Genomic DNA, 11231 nt, shown 5'->3' with positions numbered 1-11231 from the left:
CACACTGTCTGCTGCACACTGAATAGCTTCAGAAAGAAGCCGTTTATTGAGAGATGAAGATGGATATAAACCGTGAACCTGTGATCCCAAATTTACAGTCAGATGGTACAGACACAGACTCAGATAGCAGTGATGGTGGTATTACGACGTAGTCTTTGGAACAAAGCAAAGTACTAATACTTTTTGGTTTTAAAGTCTCATGGATTAAAAAACGTGTTTGTCGACATATCAATTGCATACATAGGATATGACAACTTCCTAGCCATTATTGATTAGGAATTTGTATTATACGAAGTATGGAGACTATTATGCTCTACATATTACCCAAGAAGTTTATCTTTTCCCAGCGTCTTGTATGCTCTAAATTCGTCAAAACCTCCGGTATTTCGACCGAGTAAACCCACGCCATTTTCAATGCACAAATTGGAAAATGCCTTAAAATGACATGGAGGGTTACCTGTCGTGATATCCGCGGTTTTCGACGTTATCGGCCAGCAGTACCTCAAGCTATTGACAGAAGTGGTTAATTGTTTACTTGTTCCATGGATCGTAACTGCAGTCTCTCACTGTAATGTCGAATAAGTAAATTTACACTCATAATGCCCATTGATGGAGAAAAATGTGATACTATGCTGACAATTATTTACGATAGTCTTTGCTACCAGTAATTGTTTTTTTACACACTGTGATTTAATTACAGTCAAACACACCAACGTGCACACATACATATTTTAAAAAGATATGGAGTTCAAGCAGCTGTCAAGCAGTTATAATGTTTTCGGTTTGAATTTGAAGGTAACTTTGTTATATATTATATTTTAACTTATAATACAGTCCAAATCGCAGTTAATGATAATTATTAAAACCAGCTTCGATGATCTTGTCGTTAGCCAATGGTTATTTTGAGAAAAATTGTACTTGACGTCTTCACAATGCTGCAGCAGCTATTCTCATCTTTTGACATCACAAGGACTATAGCTGTGATGCAACGTCAAGACGTGAAGTACAATTTCTCTCATGTAGACAATTGATCGAATTCCGTCTTCAAATGTATTATTCCCGTCATTTGTTGGAACGTATAACACGGTGAGTGAACCTGATTGTTGTTCTCTCCAACAGAGTACGGTAACGCAGATTTGGTTTGCCCTTTCTCTGATGCCACTCATGTGCAGACCTCGTCTCCTCTCCACTTCCCTATCACTCCATCTCTATGTGCCAAAGCACCTTCTTTCGTGACACGGGCTTGCACTCACTTGCAGTATGCCTGTAGTTACTTTTACATGTGAAGATTTTTCTCCATTAAGAATGATATGCTGTATCTTTTTTGTTTGGAGCTCTTCAATCCAATCAGAAAGCTGGTCTGATATTCTGTACCCTCATATTTTGTGCATTAGGTGGCAGTGTGAAACTGTATAGAAGGCTTTATGGAAGTCAGGGCATGTGGCATCAACCTAGGTTCATGTACATATTGCCTTCTGGGTCTCAACGATCATTGTTTGGGAAATTCATGCAGATTGCGACAGAGGAGATTTTCAGTCTCCTGAAATGTGATAATACACTCCTGGAAATTGAAATAAGAACACCGTGAATTCATTGTCCCAGGAAGGGGAAACTTTATTGACACATTCCTGGGGTCAGATACATCACATGATCACACTGACAGAACCACAGGCACATAGACACAGGCAACAGAGCATGCACAATGTCGGCACTAGTACAGTGTATATCCACCTTTCGCAGCAATGCAGGCTGCTATTCTCCCATGGAGACGATCGTAGAGATGCTGGATGTAGTCCTGTGGAACGGCTTGCCATGACATTTCCACCTGGCGCCTCAGTTGGACCAGCGTTCGTGCTGGACGTGCAGACCGCGTGAGACGACGCTTCATCCAGTCCCAAACATGCTCAATAGGGGACAGATCCGGAGATCTTGCTGGCCAAGGTACTTGACTTACACCTTCTAGAGCACGTTGGGTGGCACGGGATACATGCGGACGTGCATTGTCCTGTTGGAACAGCAAGTTCCCTTGCCGGTCTAGGAATGGTAGAACGATGGGTTCGATGACGGTTTGGATGTACCATGCACTATTCAGTGTCCCCTCGACGATCACCTGTGGTGTACGGCCAGTGTAGGAGATCGCTCCCCACACCATGATGCCGGGTGTTGGCCCTGTGTGCCTCGGTCGTATGCAGTCCTGATTGTGGCGCTCACCTGCACGGCGCCAAACACGCATACGACCATGATTGGCACCAAGGCAGAAGCGACTCTCATCGCTGAAGACGACACGTCTCCATTCGTCCCTCCATTCACGCCTGTCGCGACACCACTGGAGGCGGGCTGCACGATGTTGGGGCGTGAGCGGAAGACGGCCTAACGGTGTGCGGGACCGTAGCCCAGCTTCATGGAGACGGTTACGAATGGTCCTCGCCGATACCCCAGGAGCAACAGTGTCCCTAATTTGCTGGGAAGTGGCGGTGCGGTCCCCTACGGCACTGCGTAGGATCCTACGGTCTTGGCGTGCATCCGTGCGTCGCTGCGGTCCGGTCCCAGGTCGACGGGCACGTGCACCTTCCGCCGACCACTGGCGACAACATCGATGTACTGTGGAGACCTCACGCCCCACGTGTTGAGCAATTCGGCGGTACGTCCACCCGGCCTCTCGCATGCCCACTATACGCCCTCGCTCAAAGTCCGTCAACTGCACATACGGTTCACGTCCATGCTGTCGCAGCATGCTGCCAGTGTTAAAGACTCCGATGGAGCTCCGTATGCCACGGCAAACCGGCTGACACTGACGGCGGCGGTGCACAAATGCTGCGCAGCTAGCGCCATTCGACGGCCAACACCGCGGTTCCTGGTGTGTCCGCTGTGCCGTGCGTGTGATCATTGCTTGTACAGCCCTCTCGCAGTGTCCGGAGCAAGTATGGTGGGTCTGACACACCGGTGTCAATGTGTTCTTTTTTCCATTTCCAGGAGTGTATGTGAGCTATAGAGGGGCATTAGGAATACAGTGCCTAATCTGGATAATTATGACCTTGAACACCCCTCCCACCTCTCATACCTTTCCAATTACCCCAAATTCCCCCTTCCTTCTGCCTTTCTCTCCCCCTCATCACCTGTCCTCCCTCCCCCACTCCTCAGCCATGTCCCTTCCCCTTCCATCTTCTCTACCAAGCCACTCCTCTTCCTTGTAAATAGGCCAATCAGAGTATCTAAGTCAGCACACATTTTTCAGCTCTTTCGAAAACCATGCTCCTTTCTTGGAAACAGGCCAGTCATAGAGCACCCCTAATCACAGCTCAGCGTTCTACTGCCATATATTAGTCCGCAGACTGACAATTTGCAATGTCTTCTCTAAGCCACGTAAATTTCTTCGAAACAGGAGAATCATAGAGCTTCTTAGCCATTTGTGTTGGACATATTTAGGTCTCGCAATCGGAGCTCAGATGGAAGATGAAACAGGCAATCAGAGGACTTTCTGTGGTAAAGATGGGCGGGTCACGACGTCATACTTGTCCAGTGATGATGGCAGTTGTGTAAGTGTCCGCCTTGTAGGTTCAAGTATGCGTGATAGGTGTAGATCACAAGCAAAGCACTGAGATATTTAGCTCATAATATGTTGTGGAAGTTATTCGTTACGTTCTCATAAAACATCGTTGCATAAATAGTGTATTAGAGTTACATTTTCATTATACATTTACAACCAATTCTTAAATTTTCATTTTCATAATGCATCTACAACATGTACGTTACAATTACAATATCATGAAGCGTATACAACAAATGTGTTAAATTTTCAGGGTGAGAAATGACATTATTTTCATCCAGTGGCGACGAAAATTGTGTAATTGTCTGGTGCTATGCACATTGGAGCAACAGGTCGACATGCATCTATGTGCAGCTCAGCCGATACTCGTTGGCAAGATAAGACAGACACACAGCAGCCAACTCACATTTAGATAAAGCACACATCTCCTGACACAACAAACAAAACCTGACAATTACCTTCTGTGATGGGTTTGTAGTACCGTCTCTAGGTCTCTGTTTATAAGTTCTAACTTGCTTTGAAGTCGCATACAGTCTTTCGCCACCTATCCCTAGGTTCCTAAGCACACTGTGTGATAAGTGAAATCCCACATAATAATTTTGTGTACCATTTCCATATGTTTCAGATTTGCAAATCGCACCTCTTGTGACAGTCTTTCAACTGATGGGGTGTTATCATATGTAATTTTCCATTCTGAATTTTAGCCTTTTACTTCATTTTCTGCAGCCATTCTTGTTCTCACAACTTAAACTTCAAGCAATAATTCCCACTTCCCAAAATTCCTGTTCATTTCCATTGCCATGTACATTATTGCCCGCCAATTTTGCTGTTAACAAGAAAAGTAATAACTCTACCAGTTCCTTTTGATTATTTCAGTGGATGTAGTCGGTATGTACTGATGGTTCATTGGAGACTGACTTCCAGTCTTTAATGTCATGTTCCCTTCACACTTGTACACTTCCAAGTCAATATGGGTTTCATCAACTCTCAATGATGAAACACTACTTCTGCCTATTGAATGCTTAACACACTTTTAGCGTATGTTGGAATTCACTATTCTACAAGGGAGATAAATTTATCTATAGGTTTTGGTAGCCCTGAGAATTTCAGCATAATTTTGAATATCTTGTGCTGTGCAATCTTTTTAACTGTGTTTAGCTTCAAATGACAAATAATGTAATTCTCTTGTTTCTGAATGTCTCATATTGTGTATTATTAAATTATTTCCATCGACATGCACCAGCGAATCGAAAATAATCTGTACACTTGTTTTTTGACTGAATCTGATGCTTTACATGTAGAGGATAGAAGGCAGAGCTGGCGCAGCCCACATTGCTGCCAGATTTCCCCTGACTTACTTTTCCCCTCCGCTATTATGTCACACAGAATTGCTAGATTCCCCCTTCTCCCACCTCAAACCTATTCCAATGACCTATTTTCACTGGGCTTTACCCACCCTCTAGGAAGGAACTGGTGCAGGCAAAGTTTTCTCCCCATCTCTCTGACTTCAGAAAGCCCACTTGTGCAAAGTTTAAAATGGCATAAAATTTAAAAAGTCCTAACCTTACGTTGGAGCCAGAATGTTATGGAAAATTCATCACACTTAATGTTTAAAAAACTGCCACTGCACCCAGTACATAAACAATTTAGAGGATGATTGGATGCTACTGGCCCCCACCACCACTCTGAGTCAACATGGAAGGGAGTTCACCAATCTAGATAGTTTGTTTTACATTTCTGCTGTTTGCCAATACTTATAAATTGACCAACTTTGAGTTGAAACACATTAACATCAGCAGAACACATGACAGAGTTCAAAGTTATAGCAGAAGTGGAGAATGCTTGTTGGGGTGCAAAGCTGCAGTTCACTGTGATTGAATGAGGGTGTTGATGGTGATGGAGTATTAACAGTTTCCTTGAATGATATCCATTGTCAATATGTTTGAGGACACTAATTTGAAGTTAATATTTAAAGAATCTACACAGTGCATTTATTTAAAACATTCATGTTTTGTGATTGTGTTATATGGATCATCACAGACAGGCTCAATCTAAGGTGAGTATATATCAGAGCAGCCTTTGATGATGTCAAGTGTGTGTTGGAATATAAAAGGTAGCAAGGAAGTGGAGTTAGACAAGCGTTTAAGTGCATGTATGTTTGTTATACCTAAGTCAGCTAGTATTATTCCCATAAACAGAAACTCCAGACTATAAAGTTTATGGTTGGTATACCTGCATCTGTCATTGCTCCCATAGGCTTGAATTCCTATGTCATAGATTTAAGTCACATAAAAATGTTATTTGAAAAATATTATAGGATGGTGATTGGAGCTGGCCTAGAAAAAAGTATAAAAATGTTTTAACAACTCAGATTTATTTTCATGGTTAACAAGGTATAAAAATGTATATTTTTTCAGTTAACAATGTACAAAAATTATATGAAAATTTTTGAAAATGATGACTAACAGCTTTTACAATTTGCAGTATGTTTTATTTCCATCATACATAGTTTCCACGAATCTCAGCAGTTCAGTTGTGCCACATCAGAGAGCCTTAGCACTTCATACATTTTCAGTTGTTGCTACATCAGAGAGGTATATATGAAAGATGAAATTTAGCAGTTGTTGCAGTGTTAGAAACAGACTTAATAGTTCAGACTTTTCTTACTTGGGAAATATGTGATAAGACTTAAAATTAATTTTTTTTACCTTGGATGAATCAAAATGATGCAACAAGTAATTCACACATAGTGTGAAAAAATTGCTTAATAATTTGCACACACATAGACATAGTGTGAAGATCACATGTTAACAATTCACATATACACATGGTGCCACAAAGTCAGTTAATAATCAAACAAATACAAAGCATATGGCTAACTCATGCACACATAGTATGTGATAGATATACAATTTGCACATATGTATGATGCAGTATACATATATCTAACAGTTAGTTCATACACACATTAAGATAAACAGGCCATACTGTTGCACATCAACACACACATACATCTTTGTTATGTACAACACATGCATCCATTCTTACTCTCTCTCTTATTTCAATGAATAGCACAAGTATGGTAAGGTTTCAATTCTACCTCCAGAAATGACACACTTAACATCATGATGCTTCAGTTGGATCTTCAGCTGCACCACTGTACAGATGACATATCTTCTAGACTGAAAATTTACCTGGCTCATCACACACTGGACATCATTTGTACCACCATACAGGCAAGCCACACAACCTTCAACTGTAAGAGACCATGTGGCTGCATGTTGCACACCTTTAGCCCCTGATTCATTATGGTATGCATACATTTTGGACTGTAGATTCACTTACATCACAATCTCTGAGCCACTCACTTCCTCTCCCATGAAGACAATAACATTAGCATTTGCAGGCTTTATGCCATAAGGGTTATTGGCTTCATATCAGACATGCCACTGGCACCTCATATGGATCACAGCCCTATACACAATAAATGGCGCTGTATGCATATAAAGACTCTATGGGTCACCAAAATAAATGTAATGAAAACTGTACTACATGTGGAGCTTTGATAGGTCCAATACATACATACTGTGTAAACAGTTTTCACGAATGGTGTTTCAACCTTTATCCTCTCTAGATCCACAAATTCTTCATAGCAAATAGGAGACCATTTAAATTTTGCCCTGATGATTCACTGACTCGCTTCACAACACTGCTCTGAACAACAGATTAATTTGGTACCATATTATTTCCTAGTTTTTCCATCATCTTAACAAGAATCAAATTAGTCTTTCTGTAAACACCATTATCAAGAGCACACATCATGGACGTATTTTTTTATTTTTAGTATCTAAATTTATTGTGAGGCGCTGGTCTCATCTTGGCTCTGTCCTCACATCAAATCCACAAATCAACGTAGAATCACATAGTATCTAAACAATTCACTCTTGCATTCTGTTTTTAATGAGAATGTGGAACTGATTGATTATGAGATTCATTGGGTGCTATAGTTAGTTTTATTCTGATTGCAACCTTCTTTAACCTGTTTTCAATACTATGTTTTTTTCTATCTAACATCTCTGCATGTGGGAGCTGTGTCTGGAGCTACGTGTGGGGGCCTCTGAACTTGTGGTTCTGTTGTGTCTGACACAGGTGGACCTTCATAACATCCTTTCAGCAGGCGACATTTGGGCAAGACACAAAGAGTCTGGCGCTCACTGGACCATGGTAGCCTGCTTATAGCTGAACCTATGGTTCCAGTTTCAGGGAGATGCATTCTGCACAATAGAGTACCCACATGTAAAGGCAGGGAGAGGCGAATCATCCCTCTTAGCCAGAGCGAAAGATGAATTTGTGACTGAAGAGCTAACATTGTGCTGGAAGGCAGCGGGACACCACTCGCTAACCAAATAATATCGTCTCGTGAATACTCCAGGAAAAACAGACTCAGATTCTTCCATGGGAACATAGGCTCTTAAAATTTCCCATTGCTGTTTCCAACAATCTTACAAGCAGGGCAAACGACTGCCGTATCGTGGAAATTGGGCCAGCTGGCAGAGACCATTCACACGTTGCTGACTGGTTGGTCCTCCGTTACCATTCTGGTGGGAGCCAAACGTTCATTGTAACTCAGTGTTATTGGAAGAGCTTTCGGGGCTGCTGTATGACTGGCTGCATGGGAGAAATGTGAGCGCTGCTCCAAGTTTAGATGGGAAGCCAGATAAGTGAGAACTGGACAGTCTTGTCCCAAGATGGCAGCTGACTTGGCCTTTCGTGTTCTGAGTCTTAAAATTTTTCTTTCGGAACAGCATCTGCTCTGATGGTGTGCGGAGTCTGCAAGCACCGCCACTGTACGGGCAATCTGTCCACACCTAATTCAACACTTCAGCAGAGCTCCTAGGCGCACAGTTGTCCGCCACACACGCAATCCAGCGGTGGTAAGGAGGCACTGCAATGCGAGATATTGGTGCAGAAGAGAGGAATAGTTTGGAGATGGGTCTTTTTGTTAGAATGGTTAAATTCACGGCGTCTCCTCATATCTCCACTACTGGCCATTAAAATTGCTACACCAAGAAGAAATGCAGATGATAAACGGGTATTCATTGGACAAACATATTATACTAAAACAGACATGTGATTACATTTTCACGTAATTTGGGTGCATAGATCCTGAGAAATCAGTACCCAGAAAAACCACCTCTGGCCATAATAACAGCCTTGATATGCCTGGGTATTGAGTCAAACGGAGCTTGGATGGCGTGTACAGGTACAGCTGCCCATGCAGCTTCAACACGATACCACAGTTCATCAAGAGTAGTGTATTGTGACGAATCAGTTGCTCGGCCACCATTGACCAGACGTTTTTAATTGGTGAGAGATCTGCAGAATGTGCTGGCCAGGGCAGCAGTCCAACATTTTCTGTATCCAGAAAGGCCCGTACAGGACCTGCGACATGCGGTCGTGCATTATCCTGCTGAAATGTAGGGTTTCGCACGGATCGAATGAAGGGTAGAGCCACGGGTCGTAACACATCTGAAAAGTCACGTCCACTGTTCAAAGTGCCGTCAATGCGAACGAGAGGTGACCGAGACTTGTAACCAATGGCACCCCACAGCATCACGCCGGGTGATACGCCAGTATGGCGATGACGAATACACGCTTACAATGTGCGTTCACCGCGATGTCGCCAAACACGGATGCGACCATCATGATGCTGTAAACAGAACCTGGATTCACCCGAAAAAATGTTTTGCCATTCGTGCACCCAGGTTTGTTGTCGAGTACACCATCGCAGGCGCTCCTGTCTGACGCAGCGTCACGCGTAACCGCAGCCATGGTCTCTGAGCTGATAGTCCATGCTGCTGCAAACGTCGTCGAACTGTTCGTGCAGACGGTTGTTGTCTTGCAAACGTCCCCATCTGTTGACTCAGGGATCGAGACGTGGCTGCACGATCCATTACAGCGATGCGGATAACATGCCTGTCATCTCGACTGCTAGTCATACGAGGCCGTTGGGATCCAGCACGGCGTTCCGTATTACCCTCCTGAACCCACCTATTCCATATTCTGCTAACAGTCATTGGATCTCAACCAACGCGATCAGCAATGTCGCGATACGATAAGCCGCAGTCGCGATAGGCTACAATCCGACCTTTATCAAAATCGGAAACGTGATGGTACGCATTTCTTCTCCTTACACGAGGCATCACAGCAACGTTTCAACAGGCAACGCCGGTCAACTGCTGTTTATGTATGAGAACTCGGTTGGAAACTTTCCTTCTGTCAGCACGTTGTTGGTGTCGCCACTGGCGCCAACCTTGTATGAATGCTCTGAAAAGCTAATCATTTGCATATCACAGCATCTTCTTCCTGTCGGTTAAATTTGGCGTCTGTAGCACGTCATCTTCGTGGTGCAGCAATTTTAATGGCCAGTAGTGTATACACTGTGCAACATCAGTGGCGCAGCAAGGGCAATCTTATTCTGTTTCTCTATCTGTGAGGGTAATGGGTCGAATAATCACTCACGTTAATTAATGGTCGAGACAGCCAAGAAGTTATTGATGGTAGAGAAAGCTGTCTTTCTTTTCCATAACATCCCGATTTTGGGTTTTATCCTCTGTTATTTGTACTCAATCATCTATTCATAAACTCTAATGTAGCACTACTTGTTTAGTTACGGATATTTGGATATTAATTGTCCCGTGACTTCAATTGGTGGCGACACTGTTTTCTTCTGTATTAATTCATTTTTTTTCACTGTTGAATAATTAATTTCACTTATTGAATAAACTATGTCTTGCCAGATCTAGGAAATTCACTTAGTAGCAGGGAGGGGAATCTCTTTGTATTGATTGCAGTCGGTTCTTTCACTGTAAGCTGACGATTGTGGCCACAATCAGATCTCGTAGGATAGCAGGCATTCCCTTTAAGCATATCCCCCAGGGAACTCACAACTCTTTTTGTGAATACATGCTTGGCACACGTGGGGCCGCTGTCCTTGGAGTACTCCTTCCTTGTCTGTACTGCGTGTCTATCCTCATGTTATTCTTTCTCCCCTCCCTTGGGGACCCTGTATTTTACGCAATAGGGAAACCGAAACTCGTGAAAGTATTGGAAGACTTAGCTGGATTTCATTTTTGTCTTTCTCTCCTTTCTTGTTCTCACTTCTCCTGTCCTTCCTCTGATTCGGCGTTTGAGATCTCCCTTTTCGTCTTTCTTCCTCCCTGAAGGCCAGCTCATGCGTTTGATACATAAAGGACGATTAGGTAATGTGTAATTCCCAGCACCTGTGTCGACAGATGCGGCTCGCCCAGGGACGGGCAATTGCCTGATCTGTTCATCTGTTACCATCCCAATTGCTGGTTGGTCCCTCCGTGTGTAGCTGAAGAGGTGTGACCTGATATGTGAAGAATCACCTAAGGCAGGTGTGCTCCCCTCTCTGGGAGCCCCCAGAAGGAAGGAGCATGGCATCGGATTTGCTGGCAGTCACGGTTGATTCACTATAATGAGTACCTCAGATCCTTCAGCGCTACCTCCTTGAAATAAAAGTGAATGGAATCAGACTGAAGACACGACAGATCTTCCGGCTGCACCTAGCTGCCTCGTGGTATCACGTTATAACTTTTGTACAGTGAACCAGTTCGTCATTCAGAAAGGAGCCCACTAAAGTCCTGCTCTCGCTTACACA

Source organism: Schistocerca piceifrons, chromosome 3 (assembly GCF_021461385.2).
Source record: "Schistocerca piceifrons isolate TAMUIC-IGC-003096 chromosome 3, iqSchPice1.1, whole genome shotgun sequence".
Taxonomy (NCBI): domain Eukaryota; kingdom Metazoa; phylum Arthropoda; class Insecta; order Orthoptera; family Acrididae; genus Schistocerca; species Schistocerca piceifrons.
The sequence above is the reverse complement of the archived record's forward strand: the minus strand, read 5'-3'. Positions refer to the sequence as shown.